This window comes from Eptatretus burgeri, chromosome 7 (genome assembly GCF_056783735.1).
Source record: "Eptatretus burgeri isolate ZD-2024b chromosome 7, Ebu_testis_v1, whole genome shotgun sequence".
Classification (NCBI taxonomy): Eukaryota; Metazoa; Chordata; class Myxini; order Myxiniformes; family Myxinidae; genus Eptatretus; species Eptatretus burgeri.
The window spans coordinates 93,735,410-93,757,842 of NC_140967.1; the positions used below are offsets into that span (position 1 = coordinate 93,735,410).

General features: G+C 42.8%; 1 protein-coding gene across 5 annotated transcripts in view; it reads left to right on the plus strand.

Annotated features, from left to right (window-relative positions):
- LOC147023821 (uncharacterized) overlaps nt 1-22,433 on the plus strand; it is a 373,912-nt gene that overhangs the window by 17,689 nt on the left and 333,790 nt on the right. For 3 of the 5 annotated variants that reach the window (XM_085889658.1, XM_085889651.1, XM_085889657.1), the window contains exon 2: nt 7,541-7,867. The exons of 1 other annotated variant lie outside the window; for it this stretch is intronic. The gene's annotated coding sequence lies outside the window, so the exon portion shown is untranslated. Of the gene's footprint in view, nt 1-7,537; nt 7,868-22,433 lie in introns of all 5 variants that reach the window. One more of the 5 variants, XM_085889653.1, reaches the window with a different exon arrangement.

Sequence of the window (22,433 nt, forward strand, 5' to 3'; positions counted from 1 at the left end):
GTGCTCTTCTTGACTACCTATATCTTGACAAGCTTGGTTTACATATCTTCTGCTGATGTACAAATCATTTTTTCCATTGTTCTCCCAAACATGGACCTGCCTGGCTGTATCCACCCAGTTGCTGTCTTCTTTCCAGCCCTGAAAGTCTTTGCATCACTGCTACCATGTGTCACCCTCCATGTTTCTGAAAGATTACTTTTTCTGTGCCTATGAACTTGGTCCACAATCTGTTCATCCCATCACCCACCCTGGCCCCCTTCCTCCAACGTACCTGTAAACCTCATCTATTAAAAAAAAAATTGTTTTGTATTTCATGGAAGTGATGTAGTAATTGTTAAGAATGATGGATGAATCAATATTTGTTGATTGAGGTATGTTTACTGCCGCAAGGAGAATCCGACGCTCCGCCGATCTGACAAAGGGTTAATGTCTGAAACATCAGCTTTTCAAATGGGTTTTCTAGACCACAGCTGTGCATTGTTGCTTGTAAAAAAAAGTATATCACCTTTTACAAGTTCCATAACCATCATTTGGAAACTTTGGCAGAGGATTGACGGATTGATCATGCAATCGATGTTTAAAAACAAAAAAAATATTTTTAAGGCTGCTTAACATATTGAAAGAGACTGCTGACTTAACCATAGGTTTGCAGGATGGTGCAGAGGTATAGCGCACATACAACCTTTGAACTATTTTTCTTGATTTTGATCATTGTCCTGACTGTAAATCGTCGGATTGGTGCTTCGCAGACATTACATCTTATTGCATCAATGAGTATGCCGTCCACCCGGGTGGACCTTAACCTGGGTGTCCCATCTGCTCGCATTATCTGATGAACGTGAAAGATCCCACAGTGTCTTTCAACGAAGAGTTGTCGTGGTATTGCCAGCACCTTGAACAAATTCAAAATTCCTGCCGTAACCTTTAGGGGCCACTGCATCAGCTGCATCATCATCCTCTCCTCCCGCCACCCCAAACTCGTAATTCATTAACACCTCAATGGTCATATTATAGTATTATACAAACAAACTGGTGGTGAAAAGTAAAATAGACTGGTTGGGGTGAGAGTGGGGTCGGGCTCATTGGGTTAACTCTTGCACTCCGTGATGATCTTCAGTAATTGCTCATCTCAAATCTGTGACTGAATCGCAGGCATGTTCTACAATGCCCGACTGTGTGGGCAGCACAGGATTTGCTGATTTTGGGAAGCACATTTTCCATCACACTGTAAAATAATGTACACTGATTAGTTGAACTAAAAATGCGCATCATGACGTCAAAAAGAGAATTTTGGGAAGAGAATGTGTGGGAATTTGGTCTTTGGGATTTGTTTCACAAGGAAAAGCATTGCAAGTCCACTCAAAGCGTTGGTCGAACATCGTCATCATCAGTTGTTTAACTTTTGTTTTATCTCACTAATAGGGATTGTTTATCCTCCTTTCGTACTCTATTAACGGATGCAAGTTTCAAAGTTTACCATTTTAGCTCACCTGCACTTTAGTCAGGTGAGCTTATGCGATCGAGCATTGTCCGTAGGTGAGTAAAGTATGAGTCACATTTGCTCTATGGCTAGGATACGGTGGCCGTACCCCCTCCCCCCCCTGAATTGACAGAAACGTGCGGCAGCCGCAGAGTTTCTGAGGTGGCCTCAGGGTGGCCCTACGCCGTATGGCTATCTTTTACAGGCCGTAGGGGTCTCCGTGGAATTAAAGCGTGGAGTTATAACTTTTTTAATTTCTAGGTTGGCCGTAGCAATTCGACAAGCCGTAGCCATGACGTAGATGTGTTCCACGTCGACCGTACGTAGGGCATATGGTGGGCTTGCGTTATTCGTGCGTTTTCCGTAGGCTCTTATCAATGAAAAATGAATTTTGCCAACCCCCAAAAAATTACGGCGGCCGCACTATTTCCACGTTCGCCTTAGGGCCCCCCCTGCGGTCGCCTTGCGGGCACCTTGAGGCTACCTTGCATCTGCCTTGAAAATTCTATGGCCGCCGCAGGGATGCCCTAAGGTCACCGTGCGACATCAAATCAAAGACCGTATGGCACCCCCACGTTTTCGGTCTCCACAATTTCTAAATATGCCGCGCGGCTACCCAAAAAATAAAAACATATGTGACTGCTACATTGTGTGACCGTGGAAATACTGCGGCCGCCCTTTCATTGCTAGTGGCCATAGATTTTTTAGACCTTATGGCCACCGAGCCAAATGTGACTGAAGCATGAGTGAGTCAGTGAGTCCGTAAACATTTCACAGTCATTATCACTTGAACCAAATACACTATTTTGATGAAACTTGGCCACAAGATTCATATCTGATGCCTTATGAAGTTGTATTGACCGCATTAAAATCTGCACTCATTAAGAGGGTCTACAGGGGTTGGGGGGAGGGGGTGACCCTCACAAAAATAGGTATTTGCTCTCTTCTCCGAAACTGCGCACATGATTTTGATGAAACTTGACCACAACCTTCATCACCCACGATGTACCAAAGTTTGCTCATGGCATTAACAAAAATCAGGGTCTAAGGGGGACTGTGGGGGCTTGAGTGACTCTTACTCTGATCCAGGTGAGCTTCAGGATGCACAGTCCTATTTTTACAATATGTTGCGAAAGTGCAGGAACTATATTATCAAATAAGCCTGGTGTTGGCTTAATGGTTATGGTGGGCGGCTTTGGATCCTCGGGTCCTGAGTTCGAGCCCTGTTGGCTGCTGAATTAACACCAGGTGGGGTTGACTCAGCCTGTCATCCTCCTGAAATTGGCGAAATGAGTACCAGTGTACTGGTAGAGGGGCACAGCATCAGTGGCACGGCTGTACTCCAAGAAATGGTCGGAGTGGTGGCCCGTCCAGATTGTGCCAGATAGCCAAGGAAAAACTGCTTTGGCAGTTCCAATGCTCTATTCAAGAGTATGGGTCCAAGAAGAAGTTATGATCAAATGTTGCTTCTCCACATGTAAAGGCCCAGTCACACCTTGACGTTTTAGCCAGCTTATGCCGATTTTTGGAAAATTTGTGTAAAACGCTGGTACACGTCGAATACGTTATGGGTAAGTTTTGATAACATTGAGAGCACGCTGAAAAACACTGCCATACGTCGTTGTACGCTGGCTTTAAACGTTGTACTTTTGGGTTTTCCTCGAATTTTTTCATGCTTGAAATTTTACGACGTATGCCGGCGTATGACTCACACGTTCTGCTCCGCTGTCCATAAGTTGTAGGCACGTTATGCAATCGTTGACACACGTTGAAACACGTTACTTGTAAGTTACTCATAAGTCAAAACACGTCGAGGTAATGTTTAATGTCCCCGAAACTTATTTCTAACCTATGAGTAACGTTTTGTAAGCACGCTACACGAACGTTGTTCACACTTTGAAACACGTTACTTGAAAGTAATACTACTACTACCACCAACATCGACATCAGTAAATTCTCTCGAACTACTATTACTACTGCTAATAACATCGACATCACTAAATTCTCTCGAACTACTACTACTACTACTACTACTACTACTACTACTACTACTACTACTACTACTACTACTACTACTACCAACATCGGCATCACTAAATTCTCTCGAACTTCTACTACTGATACTACTACTACTACTACTAACATCGACATCACTAAATTCTCGCGAACTACTGCTACTAATAACATCGACATCACTAAATTCTCTCGAACTACCACTACTACTACTACTACCACTACTACCACAACTGCTACTACTACTACTACTACTACCACTGCCACTGCTTCTGAAATTGACATCTACTTAACATGGAGTATGGAACACTGACAGATTCCTCTTGTGAAGCCCATTTGTATATACCAATTCCCCTAAACGCTGCCAAATCGCCATTATACGGTAGCTGTAAGTTATAAACACGTTCAGTAAGTTCTGTGGTCGTGCGAAAGACGTCAATCGAATTCGTCTACTTACGCCAATGTGCGTTTGAGATACGCTACTAATAGGTTCAAAGCACGTTACTCGTAGGCTAAAAATTAAGTTTCGGGTATGGTAAACATTACCTCGACGTGTTTCGACTTGTGAGTAAGTTACAAGTAACGTGTGGCCGACGTGTGTAAACGATCGCGGAGCATGCCGAGAACTTACGCCAGCGTATGCGGAACTTGTGAGCCATACGTCGAGTACGTTGTAAAATTTTCAGCATGCTTGAAATTTCACGACGTACTAGACGTACCACGTAATATGCCAGCGTACTTCATTGTTTTTCAGCGTGCTCCTAACGTATACACAACTTACCCATACCGTATTCGACGTGTCCCAGAGTTTTAGACACATTTTTCATAGGTCGGCATACGCTGGCTAAATCGTCAAGGTGTGACTGCGATTTTGACACTTCCAATTCTCAGGCGGTTATGATTTAAATCGGCGTGTGGCAGGTTGTTAACAGGCTATGCCACGAGTTCGTCGGCGATACGTGCAGCGCGCTATGACTAAGTTAAACTATCGTTGGGCATAGGTTGTGAACGCAGACAACAGGCTAAGCATTCGTTGGTATAAGTTATCTTTAACACAACGAAACGTTCTGTGCCTGTAACTAATACGTTATGCATACGACCAACACGTTATGAATACGACCAAAACTTAAAACCTCAAAACTTCAGCGTACGCCAACGTTTTACGTGCATTTTTATACGTTGCCATTCCTGGCTAAAACGTCAAGGTGTGACTGGGCCTTTACACAGTGACTGTAAAGTGAACTTAAAAGCCACTTCGTGATTCACAAAGTGTCTTTCAATGGTGATGTGGGAAGTTTATTCGTGATATATGAATTTTAATGGTGATGTGCACAGGTTATTGGTGATGTGGGAAGTTTAATGTTGATGCAGGAAGTTGTTTGTTGTTGGTTAGGCCTGTGGTATGGAGATAGCCGATCAATCACCCGGGAGCGACCCAGAGATTTGGGGAGGTCATTGGTGATGTGGGAAGTTCAATGATGATTCAGGAAGTTTATTGGTGATGTGGGAATTTGTTGTTGATTTGCCTCCATCAGTTTTGCTCGCCAGGCCCGTAGGACGAAGATAGCCGAGTGATCGCCCGGTAGCGGCGCGAGAGATGTGTGAAGGTTAATGGTGATGTGAGAAGTTTTATTGTGCACATAAGGGCATCTATCGCATATTCCAGCAGGAGAAACATCTTTTTGGAACCAAGGGTCGTTCCTGTCACAACTGGACAGTTTAACATTTGAATAACTAATGTGTAACAGTCAGTTTATTTCGTTTTCCTTTTCATGCCATTGGGACCAATAGAGCTTCCAGAGAGCAGTTTCCCTGGCTCAGCAGGATTGTGCAGAGTTTGATGCTACGTCTAGCCCAGACGGAAAATTGGAATTTTGCCGACGTGTCAGCAAGCGCATGCCTACTCCATGCATAGTACACTGTGGAATCTTCATCATCCAGGAAAAAAAAAAACAATTGGGTCTGATGTCCTTCCTAAAGGGACATCACTCATCTTCGACTGCATTAGTTATGCGATCAATATCGTTTCTTTGTCAGAGGTTTTCATTCTTATTCAAAGCCGAGGAGAACGAAAACAAATGACAGCAGGTAAACTGATTTGTTTCTACATTTATTTCCATTGGCTTTTAAGAAAGGTGTTCAAAAAGAACAAGATGTTCGGAAGAGTCCCAGAAAATAAATTTTCTTGCTAACCATGTACTGGTTGGCAGGATAGCCGAGAGGTTTGCGCATGCACGTTTGAGCTGGTCGGCCTGGCTTCAAATCTCGACCGAGCTAGAAACCGTCATCCTGGTGTTTCGAATGCAGGGTGATGCATCAATGTGTGTGCCATCCATCCGAAGGACATTAAACCTCAACCAAAGACCAGTGGACCCATCTACCAGATGTTAAAGATCCCCATGATGCCTTGCATGAAGAGGAGGCGATTTATCGCCGGAACCCCAGACAAATTGCAAATTCCTGCCACTTTCAGCCAAGTATCCTGTGATGGAGTGGCGACCCGTTCAATATGAGTATCTTGTTCCGAAAACATTTTGAACGCCGCGATACTCATTATACCCACTATACTCAGTAGAAGACTATACTCATTCTGAATTTATAAGAACTGAAAAATGCTTTCAAATTCCCTCTGTTTATTTTATTTTACTGCGCTTTTTGTTAACTTTTTTGTTGATAGTTTATAGTCATAATTGCACATTTCTTCTGACCAACGCTTTTCTTTACAAGGTGACGAGGGTATGAAATGACAGTGGGAAAGCTGAGCAACCCCTGGACCTGAAGCAAAGGGAAGGAACACACACAGAGACAGAGACACAGAGATGCAGAGAGAGACATTTTAATGAAAAATAATGATTTATTCTTGTCAAAATGTCTAACATATTGTGTGGAGAATATGAATAGGAGAGACATCACTAATAATGTCTCATATGTATACAGTATTATGTGACTGCTGAAAGTCACAAAGTTATCATGAGAGCACCATTCAAGCCTATAGTGTGAGATAACCGTCTCTAAATCAAAACTTACTGCATCTGAGGCAGTCTCGTTGATTCCTCGCTTCGGAATATGATGTAAGGAAAGAAAAAAAAGCAATCTTAAGGTCAGACGTTGACAGCGAATTAATGAGAAACGGCTTCGTGTCTCCTCGTCTTATCATGTGGCTTCGGTAAGCCTATTGTTGGAACAGATGTCTGATTAGCTGCAGATATTTTTATCCCAAGGAAATGCCTCTCAGTCTCACTACTGTAACACAGAAGGCACCGCTTGGAAGGGTGAGATTGAAATCGGACACCGAGGTCGCACAGATGTCTTGGTGGGCAAAGGGGAAATGCGTGTTCATGTTTTCTGGGTCATCCCTGGCCTTTTTGGACAGACAGTTGGATCCCAAGCAAATGCACTGCATAAGTGTTTGAACGCAGTTTAGTTGGACTTCTCTCTTAACCTCTCCGAGTTATTTTCAGAGCAGCGGAAGGAGTAGGATCATCAATCAAGTTGAGGTTTTCGTAACGTATCTTGTCATTTAAGAAGCAGGTCGTTATGCGGCTTCAAGTTGAAAATATATCCGAAGAAGTCCAATGAATTCCAGATAAAAGTCTTCATTTGTTTGAATGCTTTCATGTTGAAGTGCTTCTGTTGCTTCGGCAGCACCAAAGTAGCACAGAAGCAAATATAGAATATACAAGTAGTGTAGTACACGCATGCCGTGGTGCCCCATCGGAAACCGATTGATTTGAATAACCACAATGGCCTTCACAAATATTCGGGACATCCAGTCATCACATACCAGTGAGCTCATATAGAATCACAGGGACGGACGTCAGTGCCAAATTTGGTTCAAGAAATATTCATCTGGGAATTGCGAGTCAGACTACTGAGCGCCACAGCAAACTAACGCAGACTTCTCGGGCATTGGATCATTTCCTGCCTGCGGGTTTGAACTGCAGAATGATCCTTCTGGTGACGATGGCTTTTTATTTTAATTGCTCGAATGTGCATCTGCTGCTGCATCTTATGAATTTATTTCTCTTCTTGCGTTTTGTGCAGCAGATATGTCCACACACTTGGCTTGATGCTGCATTACCAAAGAAGGAGCGAGGTGGTCCAGGAGAGCAGCCAAGCCCAGTCACCACAACCAAGAGCTTTCTCACGGCCTATCAAGTTGGGCCTTAAGCCAGCACTCGCTGTCTGAGTTATGGTGTGATCGTGGTCATCACCTGAACGGCATACTCGAAAAGGAAAGAAAAAAGATCAGGAACTATCACCCCTTAGCCATTCGGTGTAGTTCTTGCTACTCTCAGCTTTCTGGAGAATCTGTACATGGGAGAGACTGCTCAAACGAACAAGTCTACCTTTTTGTGCACTCTTCTGCGGCAGGTAACTTGCACATCACAGTTCTTGAAAAGCTCTACATTTTGGAGTTTACGTGTCTCTCTGGAAATCTCTTGGGCAAAATTTGAAGCTTGGTAGTGCTTTCGGCAAAGAAAAGTGAGGCATCATTGATGCATGACCATCACTGCTTGGGAGACTATATATATATATATATATATATATATATATATATATATATATATATATATATATATATATATATATATATATATATATATATATATATGTATTACATACAGTGCCTGTAGAAAGTCGACACCCCCTTTCAAATTTTCACCTTTTGTTGCCCTATACCAGGTGGGGTTGACTTTGCCTGTCATCCTTTTGAGGTCGGCAAAATGAGTGCCAGCTTGCTGGAATCCTACTTCGGAGTGGCGACCCGTCCAGGATTGTGCCCAATAGCTAAGGAGATTGTTTAGGCAGCACCAACACTCTGTACAGAGTATGGTCCCAATGGATGGATGGTTGCCTTATAGCCTGGAATTAAAATGCATTAAATCAGACTTTTTCCACCTTTATTTACACATCATAACCCACAACTTCTCAGTGAAAGACAAATTCCACAAATTTCAGAAAATTAATTAAATATACAAAACTAGAACATCTTGGTTTGATAAGTGTCCACCCCCCTGAGTTCATACTTGGTGGAAACAACTTTGACAGCAATTCTCCCGTCCAAAGGCAAAACCTAGTAACTCATTTTTTGATCAAAACTGAGCGAATACTAATTTTGGAGTTACTAGGTTATAGGCTTCATGTTAGTGTATAAGTTATTGTAATTTGTTCCCTACGTAAGCTTGTACGCTCATGGCAGGACCTAGCAACTCCTACAGAATTCGGTAAATACCACAAAAAACTTAGATACGGCTTTAATATTTGTCTTCTCGATATATATTAAATAATAAAAATAATATATTTTTCGATAGAAATCTCGATATAAAGATAATATATATCTTTCACCTTCTCGAATGGATACGGCTTTAATATATATAAAAGCAGTTTTTATTTGTTTTCTCAAAATCAATTAGAAGTGAGTTACTAGGTTCTGCCTTTGGACGGGAGAATTGCAGGTGTGAGTCTGTTGGAATAGGACTCCACCAACTTTGTACACCTTGATTGGGTAATATTTGCCCATTCTTCTGAGAAAACTGTTCCAGCTCAGCTAAGTTGCATGGGGAGCTTTGATGAACAGCAACCTTTAAGTCATGCCATAGATTTTTGATTGGATTTTGGTTGGGGCTCTGACTGGGCCACTCAAGGACATTTATCTTTTTGTTCCTTAACCCCTCCAGTGTAGCTTTCGCTGTGTGCTTCGGGTCATTGTCATGCTGAAAGGTGAACTTCCGTCCCAATTTCAGCTTTCTTGCAGAATGCAGCAAGTTTTCTTCAGATTTTTCTGCATTTTCCTCCATACATTTTTCCTTCTATCCCAACAAGTGCCCCAGTCCCTGCTGACGAGGAACATCCCCATAACATGATGCTGCCACCATGTTTAACAGTATAGATGGTGTTCTTTGGGTGATGTGCTCTGTTGGGTTTGCATCAAAAGTAACGTTTTGTATTTCGGCCAAAAAGTTCCATCTTGGTTTTGTCAGACCACAAAACGTTTTGCCACTTGGTTTCAGAATCTCTGGAGATGGGTATTTTTGCATACCTCAAACAGGACTCAAGGTGGGCTTTTTTGAGTAATGGCTTCCTTCTTGCCACCCTACCGTGCAGGCCAGACTTGTGGAGTGCTTGGGATATTGTTGTCACATGCACACAATGACCAGTCTTTATCATAAAGGCATGTAGCTCTTTCAAATATCCCATTGGCCTCTTGGTGGCCTCTCTGATCAGTCTCGTCCTTGCTTGGTCATCCAGTTTGGAGGGATGACCTGATATATGCAGGGTCTTGGTGGTACCATATGCCTTTCGCTTCCCAATGATTGTCCGTGACTGTGCTTCAAGGGATATTCAAGGCCTTTGAAATATTTTATACCCATCTCCTGATCTGTGCTTTTCCACAACTTTATCCCAGAGGTCTTTTGAAAGCTCCTTGGTGCTCATGGTTGAGTTATTGCTGTGAAATACACTACCCAGCAGAGGAAACCTTCAGGAACAGCTGATTTTATTCTGAAATAATCAGAATCATTATAATTTAACACAGGTGGACGCCAATTAACTTGGTGTGTGATGTTGAAGGTGATTGCTTACACCTGAGATAATTTACAATTGCTATTATAATTGGGGTTGGACACTTGTTGAACCAAGATATTCCAGTTTTATATTTTAAATTAATTTTCTGAAATTTGTAGAATTTGTTTTTCTCTTGGAAGTTGTGGGTTACAACGTTTAAATAAAGGTGGGGAAAGTCCGATTTTATGAAATTGATTTCCAGGCTATAAAGCGACAAAAGGGGGAAATTTAGAAAGGGGGTTTAGACCTTCTTTCGGCACTGTGCATACAAACGTATATATGGTAAACTCTGAAATATTGCGGGGGCTGCATTCCTGAAAAGTTCCACAAAATCCAAAAACACGGAAGTTAATACTCCACTTGCACCTCATGGGAAAAATGGGATTAGGTTCCTCGACTTAGAGAAAAAGTCGAGGAAGGTTGTTGGCAGCTAAAAATAAACATATCACAATTTAAATAAGCATGTAAAATAAATATATAACATGTAAATGTTAACATTAACATGTAAAATAAATATTTAAAAAAGTCTTTTATCTTCAAATATAAAGAAACATTGCAGTCCTGCTTGAACTGGAAGGTACAGGATGGTATCCTTTTCCACAATAATCCCGTCCCATTGGTGTTGAAGACCTGCTGTGGCCGAAATCCCTCCTAAAGGCCCAGTCACACCTTGACGTTTTGCCAGCTTATGCTGATTTTTGGAAAATTTGTCTAAAACGCTGGTACACGTCGAATACGTTATGGGTACGTTTTGATAACATTGAGAGCACGCTGAAAAACACTGCCATACGTCGTAGTACGCTGCCTTTAAACGTTGTACTTTTCGGTTGTCCTCAAATTTTCCATGCTTGAAATTTTTCGACGTATGCCAGCGTATGACTCACATGTTCCGCATAACGCTGGCCATAAGTTGTAGGCACGTCACGCGATCGTTGACACACGTCGACACACGTTACTTGTAAGGTGCTCATAAGTCGAAGCACGTCGAGGTAATGTTTAGCGTACCCGAAACTTATTTCTAACCTATGAGTAACGTGTTGTACTCACGTTACGCGATCGGTGACACACATCGACACACTTTACGTGTAAGGTACTCATAAGTCGAAACACATCAAGGTAATGGTTTGCGTCGGTGTTCCAGACTCCCGGTTTTTTTTTTTCTTCCTTCCTTCGGTATGATGGTGATTTTGACACTTCGATTTCTAGTGCGGTTATAATATAATATAATTAATAGGCTGCCGCTCAACGATTTAAATCATAACCGCACTGTCAACTGAACACCGTCATACCGAAAAAAAAATAAACCGGGAGTCTGGAACACTGATGCTAACCATTACCTTGACGTGTTTCGACTTATGAGCACTTTACAAGTAACGTGTGTCGATGTGTGTCAACGATCGCATATCGTGCGTACAACTTATTCCCATCACATGCGGAGCGTGTGTCATACCGCAAGTACGTCGTAAAATTTTCATCATGTTTAAAATTACAAGACGTACTCCATTTAATACGACGTACGATAGCGTACTTTAGCGTTCTATTCACGCATACCAAACTTACCCATACCGTATTCAACGTGCGCCAGCGTTTTAGACGCATTTTTCAGAGGTCGGCATACGCTGGCAAGATCGCCAAGGTGTGACTGCGATGTTGACACTTCCATTTCTGCGGCGGTTATGATTTGAATCGTTGTGCGGCAGCCTTTTCATAACCTATGCCACGTCATCATCAGCGATGCGTGCAGCGCGCTATGCATAAGTTAGACTATCGTTGGGCATAGGTTGTGAAGGCCAACAACAGGTTCAGCATTCGTTGGTATAAGTTATCGATAACACAACGAAACGTTCTGTGTCCGTTACTAATACGTTATGCATAAGACCAAGTCGTTATGAATACGTCCGAATCTTTAATAAAAAAAAAACATCAAAAGTTCAACGTAAGCCAGCGTTTTACATACATTTTAATACGTTGCCATCGCTGGCTAAAACGTCAAGGTGTGACTGGGCCTTAATCAGTTCCTTGAGCTGTGGCGGGTAGTTCTCTGCAGCAATATGGTCTGCCGATGCTGCTTCCCTGGCTAACTTGACTTTATGGAGGTCGAACCATCTTCTTCTTCTCCTAAGCGTGTGCCTCGTGGAACATGTTCGTAGATACGCAATCCTTTCTCATGTTTGACCGGTCCCCTCAAAAGCACTTTTTCTGCATTTGGTCCTCAATCCAAATATTAAAGAGCTTTTTGTGCCCTTTCAATATGAGGATCACGGGACTGGAGTGACACTTTAGCACTTTGTGGAGCACTTTAACCATGTGCGTGGGTGCAAACAATGACTTGCAACTCAGGCCAAAAACCATGAATGGTTGAAATCATTCCCCACAACTAATTAGGTATATAGAGAAGTTGCCAGTGATTAGTCGAAACTGTGAAAGTGAAACCCACGATACTGGATTAATATATACTGTCGGACCCCGCATATTTGCAGGTCATAAAGTGACCCGTTTCTACATTCGTGCCTGGGTTTTTTTTGTTTGTTTTTTGTTTTTTATCACTTCAGGACTGGTCTCCTGTATCCACCTGGGAAATTAGACATTAGCCAACATCACAGAATTACATGAAAAGGTGCAAAACAGAACCCTTTCATCTCCTCTCCCTGTCAAGGCTGGAGTACCCCAAGGCAATGATCTAGGCCCCATATGATTCCGAAACTTCATCAGTAATCTCACTGACTCTCTGGAAAATCCTATCTCTTTGCTGATGACTCCACTCTCGGTCTGACATCTCTCATCCTACTGTCAGACAGGCGGCAGCCTCTTCCTTATCCTCAGACATTGACAAAAATCACAAACTGTTCAAATGCAATTTTGCTCATGTATCCATATTGTCCACCCTTTGCATTCTCTCTTACCCCTCACTGTTGCCTGCATTCCTTGTTTGTCCATCTGTCTACTTTCACCCTCCACCCTGGTGTTGGTTTTTTTCCCCTTTGTTATGTTGTTTCCTCATTTGTTCTGTGTAATTGCTCTTCCACGAGTGTAGACCACGTTAAAAAATATAAATAAATAATAATTTTTAAAAGCCCCTGCTCTCACGGCCCCCAACATTCGCGGCATTTTCCAGGAACTTATCCCCCCCCACAAATAGCAGGGTCCTACAGTATATCTACGTGTGTGTGTGTGTGTGTGTGTGTGTGTGTGTGTGTGTGTGTGTGTGTGTGTGTGTGTGTGTGTGTGTGTGTGTGTGTGTGTGTGTGTGTGTGTGTGTGTGTGTGTGTGTGTGTGTGTGTGTGATTATACATCGTTTCAAAAGAAAATGGTGCATCCAACCAGAAAAGGTAATTAGATCTACCCTGCTAATCTCATAGTTTCCAACATTGAGAAACGAGAAAGCTGTAGGAAGATAACAATCTGTGGTGTAGTGGAGCGATGCGACCGAGGTGGGTGGAGTGTCTTGGGGGGAGGGGGGGACTGCAAAGGTCTGAGAGGATGGTGAGGGTCTGCGAGGAAGGTGTCCCCTCTCCCCAGATCGGGAAATTTTCTAGTTTTAGCATTACATTTGTGCATTCTAAGACACTCTTTTATGCAAAGTTAAATCAGAATAATCGTGTTTTCCGAATATGTTTTCACCTGAATGTCGACAAAAACCTTACCACAATATGAAAAATCCATCAAAAACTTTGATGAGACATTATTTTGTGAAAACGGTATTTTTGTGATTATTGAGCAATAAAAGCAGAAGGCTATTCATGTATACAAAAAGAGGTAGACTACTACATAAAGTGGTAGAGTTGGCAACTATTAATCCAGCAATGAACAAGCAAGAGACCAGATTTGCTCTTGCTTGTTACCTCTGCCACTGAAGGTGGAAGGAAGTTTTGGTTTCACCCCTGTCTTTCTGTTTGTGTGTCCTTTTTAAAAATCTGTCTGTTTGTCTGTGAACAGGATTTTGGTGAAGATCCGAATCCAGACACTCAAATTTTAAAAGCAATTCTTCACCATTGAGTGATAGTTCAAAAACAATTTATAGCACGATATCTGAAAAAAGTTATGGACGGATTCAGAAGAAACTCGATGGACAGGTTTATTGCGAGATTCGCAGGGTAGATAAAGTTACCTTTTTTGTTCGATGACTGACTGACTGACTGACTGACTGATATTAAAGATCGGTGCCTTCGGGGTGACGTAGAAAGCTGAAATTTTGCGTGCCGATGGTCATCGAAGTCAGTGCACCGGAAAACAAAACAAAACACAGAATCGTCGGACAACATCCATAAGTGAAAATAAAAATAAATGAAAAAACAAAGAAAAATAAAATGCAGGTGAGTGACCCGATACAATGGAGAAGCATGGTAATTTTGTGTGCCAACAAACATCAAAGCCGATATATCAGGAAAAATTACAGAACCGTCGGTAAGCATCCGAAAATGAAAATATAAATTAATGAAAAATCAAATGCAGGTGAGCGACCTGAGACAATGGGGAAACATGGTTAGTATGTTTATACAATGTGTAAGCACACCACTAGTTTATATATACCGTATTTTCCGGTGTAAAAACCACAGCCGTGTATTTACCACAACCCTATTTTTCAACCTCTAAGTAAATGAATATATTGATCATTTTATTTTCTGATCTAGATCTAAATACGTTTGTACATTAACTATGTGCGGAACAAAGTGATGGAGGTGACAACATGCTTTCTCCCATGTCCGCTTAATTTTGTCTTACAGTCTTGTTCTCATTTTCAAGAAGTTGAACATAGAGGAGAAGATACCAAGAAGTTTTTATTTTTCGTTCTTATTTTTTAATATTATAAAGAGGATTTCTGTTTTTTTGTTCCGAGAAAAATGAAGAAAAGGGATTCATATCGGTATCACACATATTTTTGGTGGATTTGTGGCTCTGAAATTGAAGTTTAGTTGGACTTCTCTATTGGCCTCTCCGAGTTATTTTCAGAGCAGCGGAAGGATTAGGATCATCAATCAAGTTGAGGTTTTCGTAACTTATATTGTCATTTAAGAAGCAGGTCGTTATGCGGAGGTTTGGGTTTTTTGGGCCGTTTGGGTTTGATGAAGCTTTCCAGCTAAACCCGAGGAAATCCTCATCAGTGCTTTCCTTGTCGAAGACGGCACGTAACTCCTTGTCTGAATCGGTAGAGCAAGTCCATGTCGCTGTCACCATCATTTGCAGCCTCCTCCTCCTCCCAAATGATGAATTGTCCTCTGTGCCATCCATGTTCCTGGAGATGCAGCATTTCAGAAATGCTCGCTTGATGATATCCAACGGATCTCCTCCCACACCTTGACGATCCAGCCGCAGATCATCGGAAGGTCGACCTTTCTCATCCTCCTGATGAACGCCGGCAGTCTCCCAGTCAACATAATGCTCAGCCAACATAGCAAAGAAGAGTAATGGTGAAAGTTCAACCAATATGTATGTGGCCAATACTCCTCAGAATCCGGGTCGAAAATCCTGGTGGGAAACTCGTCACGAAATGTTGATTTTCAACTGATGAAAATACGAAGTCCGGGAAATAGGAAAGTTCGTCTGTGGTGATTCCACCGAGATGTAGCTAACGTTCTTCAAAACCTGGGACGAATACAAAGGCCTACGAAGTAAGAAAGTTAATCTGGTCGACGCGAGTAATCCACGGGAAGCAAGTTAGGAACTGTTGATCGAAACGAGGAAAAACAAAGAGAACCAGAAAGAATCCAAAATAACCGAGCAGCACTGGTACTTATTAAAGCTTCACCGTTCTTGCTCTCATGAGATTGTTCTTCTTCCTTTTAAAATCAATTTCCTGCCCTCTTATAGAAAAGTACTCGGGGTTGATTGGTTGTTCCTAGTTTTAAACCACGCTCCGCTATCTAAGGAAAAAGCTTGGTGGATTAATTCTGCCTGCACCAGATGTTCATGGTGAAAATGAGGCAAGTGAAAAGGTAGTCACCACTCCAAGTCCCTTGTCTATCCACCCCGTCTGCCGCACACAAACAATGACGCCGGCTGGAAACTTGTCTTTGGGCAGTGTCTTCCTCTTAAACACGACATATGAAGGAAGCTTGCCATGCAAGCATAATTGAGGTGGGTGCTCCGTTATTGGACTTGAGCTATTGAGAATAATAATTCTTCTTTTGATGTGAGACCAGGTGTTCTTCTTCTTATTATTATTATTATTCTGCTTTTGTATTTAACGGCGTTTTTAGAGCCACAAGTCTCTATATACACGACGCACCTAAACTCCAGTCATCTCCGGACGTTTCCGAGCCCAACCTATTTAATTTCCACACACGGTTAATAAAACTTGTTCAAACTCAACCGAAACCAATTGTCGAAATTTAAACGGTGGAATTGAGCTTAACAGCAGTTCCGACTGTGAAAAAGTGTTCTTTTGGAATATAATTGAAAGTCAGCATTGATCATTTTTAAGTCTGATTTTTTTTTCTATATCTGTGTATTAACCACACCCCCAAAATATGTAATATATATATATATATATATATATATATATATATATATATATATATATATATATATATATATATATCACTTGAAGGTAAGATGACGTGTCAAAGTTGATAAATACTGTATTGTATTGAGAGTTGGGGTTGAATATTGCAACGAGCTTCACACAAGCACACATGTAGATGCATACACACCTTTTCATTTGGTGACTACTCTGACTTGTATCAGCAGCTTCATCTGTGAGAAAAAAAAATAAACAAATTAACAATTGCAATGAGTTGATAACCCCCCGCCCCCCATCCTGCCTTTTGAGTGGTATGACGAACAGATCTGCGTAATATGAAAGTTAAATGTTCAACGGTTTTTGAAATATCTCGTAGGTACATGGACAGGTCATTGGTCGGTCAGCCGTAACTCATTTTAATGTCCCCGTCTCCGACCTTGTCGGAGGAACGAGGCACGAAATGTGGGTGGAAATATCCGTGTGTATGTGGGGAAGCTCATAAAAACACAACTGATGTACATAACTGGGTATCTGCTTTGGTGAAAAGATGCTGCAACTTTCATACAAATCTAGTTATTCACCTCAACCAAGCAATTGATGTTACTTTGTTAACCATGGAAATATTTTGAGTCATCATGGTTGCTTCATGGTCTACTGCATGACCAAGCTGCAAGCTTGGTGTTCAACTATCATCAAGATTTGCTGTGGAGGGCTGAATGGAGGATTGGTGTTTCTTCGATATTTGATATGGTATAATCCGTTGCTGGATTTGGACTTACTTCAGATGGTTATACTTTAAGCACAAATGTATAATCATGTGCCTGATTATACGGAATTGGAATTAGGTTTAAAGGCTATGGGAGCATTGAGTTTCAATTGCAATAGGAAATTCAACACGGATGTCACTGGTGCTGCTGCACAAGTTTGGCAATTTAATATTGCTGGTCACAAAGAAGCCCTCAGGATAATACAAATGAAGACGCACGAATTTTCATTTCTTTAACAGACTGCACATGTCGCCGATGAAGCTGCCAATCCTCCCTTATGCGTGTTCAGTTCTTCAGTTACATTGTGGGAAAGGAAGAGTGTCTGAGCGGGACTCGCAGCTTCGAAACAAGTTTCTTGGCTACGATTCACCTATTCAACCGTCGGCATGCGGGTTGGCAAATTACCACCCTCCACTGCAGTTCTAGGTAGTAGGCCATCAACATAAATCAGGCTTCTGCCAGCAAACGGATTTTTCACTTTTGGTGTCTTGATTGGTCGAGGTTTTATATAATCGATCGATGTCACCGCTTACACGATGATGACAGCACCTGAACTTGTCTTGTGATGTTTGCTTTGTGAAGTCATTTTAAGAACTACAATTTTTACAATACACGTGGTTTTTGCACATGAATATGTGTGTAATTATTTCACTATTTTTCTCCACTATTTCCTCCTCTCCCTTCCTCTCCCACCCTTGCCTTCCCCCCTCCCCCAATTCCCAATCAGTCTCCACTGGCATGTCTGCATAATTCATTTGAAATAATGGCAGAATGTTTGACTCCTTGAATATTGCTACGAGCTTCGCACACGCACACATGCAAATGCATACACACCTTTTCGACCCCCATTCCCAATCAGTCTCCACTGTGAATAGTCATTTTAAGAACTACAATTTTTACAATATACATGTATTTTCTCACTCCCTTAAGTTCTTCTCTCTCTCCAAGCTCCAGCTCTATTCTGTACTTCTTCCTGCTCTTCTTTCCCATTTCTATCAAATTCTTCCACTCATAGCATAAATTCTTATATATATATATATATTTTAGTATACAGTCAAGGCTCGTGGAACAGCTAGAATACTGAACGGATCAGGATGCAACAGAACAAGAGGAAGAAGAGAGAGGAGAGAGAGAAAAGTTTAGAGATAACATAGAGGGAGACTTGGACAAACAATGGGTGGTGGGCAGGGCCGGATTTACCATGTGGGGGGCCGTGGGCACAATGATTGTGGAGGGCCCCCAAATTTGGAGATTAATCAACAACTTAAATTATAACTGCTTTTTCATCAACAACTGATCTTATATCAATAGATTTGGCAGATCCTGATCAGGAATGATTTGGCATATATGTTCACAAATTACAATTAAATCTGACAATATGACAACATGGACGGATTGTTATTGATATGGCTGATGACTTATCTCTGAGCTCATTCTAAAATCAAATCACAAAAATGCTGTTGCTGCAAGAGTAAGAGATAGAGATGGACCAATATAAGAAAATAACAAACGACCCACTGACATTAATCATACTATGAACTTCGACGAAAAATCTTCTAACTTCTAAAAACCCTCTGGGCAAGAGAAATCCAAAATGGTGATTAATAGCCGACTTCCAGCGAGCGCAAATATATGGCAGTGTCATCCACATCAATGAACATACACACGGTGCCTTAATCAATGGACAAGCTTCCTGCGCGACTTTGCGGCAGCGAACTCGGATATGAATTATGATACTGTCAACCTGCATGGAATTGAGCACATCGGATTCGGTTGAAATGATGGTCAGATTGACCAGTCTCTGCTGCCCCATCGTGGAGCGAAGATGGTTCTTGATAAGCTTGAGTTTCGAAAATGAGCGCTTCCTGGAGCAGTTCAACACCATCAGTGAGAGGTAAATCCGAAGCAGCACTTCCACGTTTGGGAAAGTATCGGTGAGTTTTTGCTCGATGAGAAAACTGTACATCTCGAGTTCAGTACGGCCCGAGTCTGGCTCTGACTCCATCATGGCTTGGAACTGAATCATTTCTTCTGTGAGGTCAGGTGATAGATCTTTCCGATACAGCTCGACGAGCTTCGAGCATGACTCTCAAATCTGCTCCACTTCGAGTTGAACAAGAGCACGCAGGAATCCAAATCTGTCACTCATCTCGCTGTAAGCGTTTGTATGCTTTTCCAACTGCGACAGCAGTATGTCGATCACTGCAACGTATTCACTGATGTGAAAGGACTCCTTGGCATCTAGTTCTACTTCTGGAGTGTGTCCATAGTCCAAGGGAGTGAGGCGGACATTATGCTTTCGTCTACGCGATCCGCGAGTGAATTCCTCCGTACCTGAGCGCTCCACTCCGTCAACAACGAATGTATCAAACTGATCGCGTAATGACTGCACGAAGCTCGCCAGTGACTTGAGGAGCTGCACGGCTGTGTTGAGATCGGTAGCTTGCAACTGACGGGTTTTACTCGTACTATCAAATCTACCAAGGACAGTAGACCAGAAACCAGCTTAGAACCTTATCTCGAGCGTGCACATCGTTTGGTGAAGTGTCTCGGCGGTGTTTCTTGTTTCACTATTCAGTTGTTCATCGTTTGCGATTTCATCGAGGACATCCATGATTCCGCTGTAACCATCTAGAAGAGCTCGGGTTGCATCAGAATGAGCCGACCAGCGAGTGTCGCTGAGGCGCTTTGGTACTTGCAGACCTTTGGCTTTCAGGGCGTCAAATAATTCGGTGTAGCGCGACGTGGAAGCTGTAAAAAATACATACACTTGTTCCTCGAATTCAAAGAATGCTGCTGCAGGTCTACAGCATCCCACGGCCGACTGACCGACAAAGTTCAGTGAGTGCGTCACGCATGGCACAAATATTGCGAGAGGTTCTCCTGTTTGATCATTCCCTGCATCCCATTGTATCGTCCACTCATATTAGATGCGCTATCGTAAGATTTTCCTTGGCAGTTAGCGATGTCCAATCCAGTGGCTTTCAAAAAATCCAGTGATGCCGTCGCTTGCTGGAGTCCAGTGTATCCTGTGTTGCTCAGAAAGGTCATGAAACGCTCCACTGGAGCCTCGCTCTCGATGTATCGTAGAATAACTGTGAGCTGGTCGATGTGGCTTATGTCAGGAGTAGAATCGACTGACACAGAGAAGTATTTTGCCTCTTTCACACGAGTGACGATGTTATCCAGAACAGATTTTCCGATAATGGAGACTAACTCTTCACATGTCGTGGATGATAAGTAGTTGGTGTAGCCACTTCCTTGGTTGGCATATTTCTGAATGTGCTGCGCCAAAAATGGATCGTATTCCGCAAGTAATTCCATTAAACCAAGGTAGTTACCATTTGTCCGTGACCAAACAATTTCATCCGATCCACGGAACGCTAGACCACGCTCAGCGAGAAACGATATCACACTCACACTTCGTTTCAGCACCTCCCTCCAATAGGACACAATCTCACTCACCTGTTTGACGAGTTCAGTGTCCACATGACCTGCAGATGTTGCTCTGTCTGACAAGCGGATGATATTCGCACAATGTACATGCGAACGCTCATGCACCTCGATAGAACGACTGGCATGCTTCTAGTCATTGAATCCTTCCCTACCCAGGGCAGTAGCGCCTCCAAAGAGCTTGCAAGCGATGCAGTACAGTTTTCCAGTTGATGTGGAGAAGTAAAGCTAGGACCTTTTCACGGACTCTCCGTTTTGTAGTCTACGGTAAAAAAGATTCTTGGAGCAGCAGCGTTTCCTACTTTCAATGAACTGTATGGATGAATCAAAGGGACCACTCAAATTCTGCAGGGGCTCCAAATCTCGTGATGCCCAGTAGTCAATCATCTCTGACGACGGTCGCTCAGGAGGCCAACATCCAATGCAACTGGCAAAGCCAGGTCCACGATCAGTCAGTATATGTCGCGCTTCTTCATGTGATGCATGTTCTTCATCGGTGGAACCTTCCGATATGTTGGGCAAATCTTGACGCGGGGGTTGCGTTGCCAAATCCGCTTGTTCCGTCTCTGTTGGTGTTCCAGCCTCTGTCATGGATGAATCGCCTGTTTGTGCAGGAGTGAAAAACTCTGAGATTTTCTGGGTCTTGTCGACGACGGCCTTATGTCTTTCATCTTTTTCCTTGGAACGTGTCCGCTTTTGAGCACCACTGTCATATTGCCGTGGAGCCCTGGATTTGTTCCTGTCGTCACCGAAGCCGCTCATTGTAGTTTCTGTAGCTGGTAGGTACCGAGCAACCGAGATATTGTCAGAGTGCACGTGGGACGTACCAGAATCACGAACAAGTATGTTTCACACACCTGGAACATAGAAAGTCACACCGTGTTACTGTGCTGTGCACGCCAGTAAGCAGGGTACTGACAGCGTTCCCTGCCAGCCGCAGTTTCAATGTGTACAATACTACCCCTGCCGGCCGTGTGCTGTGCTGTGCTGGCCTGGCCTAGTTTTACCACGTCGACTTTCACCTTTTCACCCCTCCTCTGGCTGGACCTCTGTATTCCGTCTGTGCTTGCTGGGCTCTGGCGGGCAGTGACGTCGTTAGTTGGTCACGCTCAACCATCCGAACCATCGATGATCGATCCAAAAAAAGATCCGAATGCGGGCCCCCAATGCCCGAGGCTTGCCCCGGGAATTTTTGACCACGTTGGATCCGTTCTGTGGACCGTGGAAGAAACGGCTTGAAAAAGCCAAAGCTTGAAAAGGACCCTCACAATGACAGACAATTTTGAAAAGATATCCTTACAAAGAGTTTACAATCTTCATTCACCGACAATAAAACTTTAGAAGCACATTTTCAACGGATTTTCAAAATGTCATCGAAATTGTGGGGGGCCCCTACATGTGGGGGGCCCCGGGGGCCATGGCCCCACCTGGCCACCCCTAAATCCGGTAGTGGTGGTGGGGAGGAATGAGGGGTAGTGGAGGACACAAGGGGGTGGACAAGATGGATACAAAAGGAGACTCTCAGTGAGGAAAAACTGTGAGTTTGGAAGGTGGTGGAGGAGGTTAATGAGGGCAGAAAAATATGGTTTTGGATGGTGGATGATCTGAGATGGTGGTGAACAGCTGTCTTGAAGACCTGGAGGGAAGAAGGAGAAAGATTGTGAGAGTATGAGATTTGTTTGGATTGAAAGAT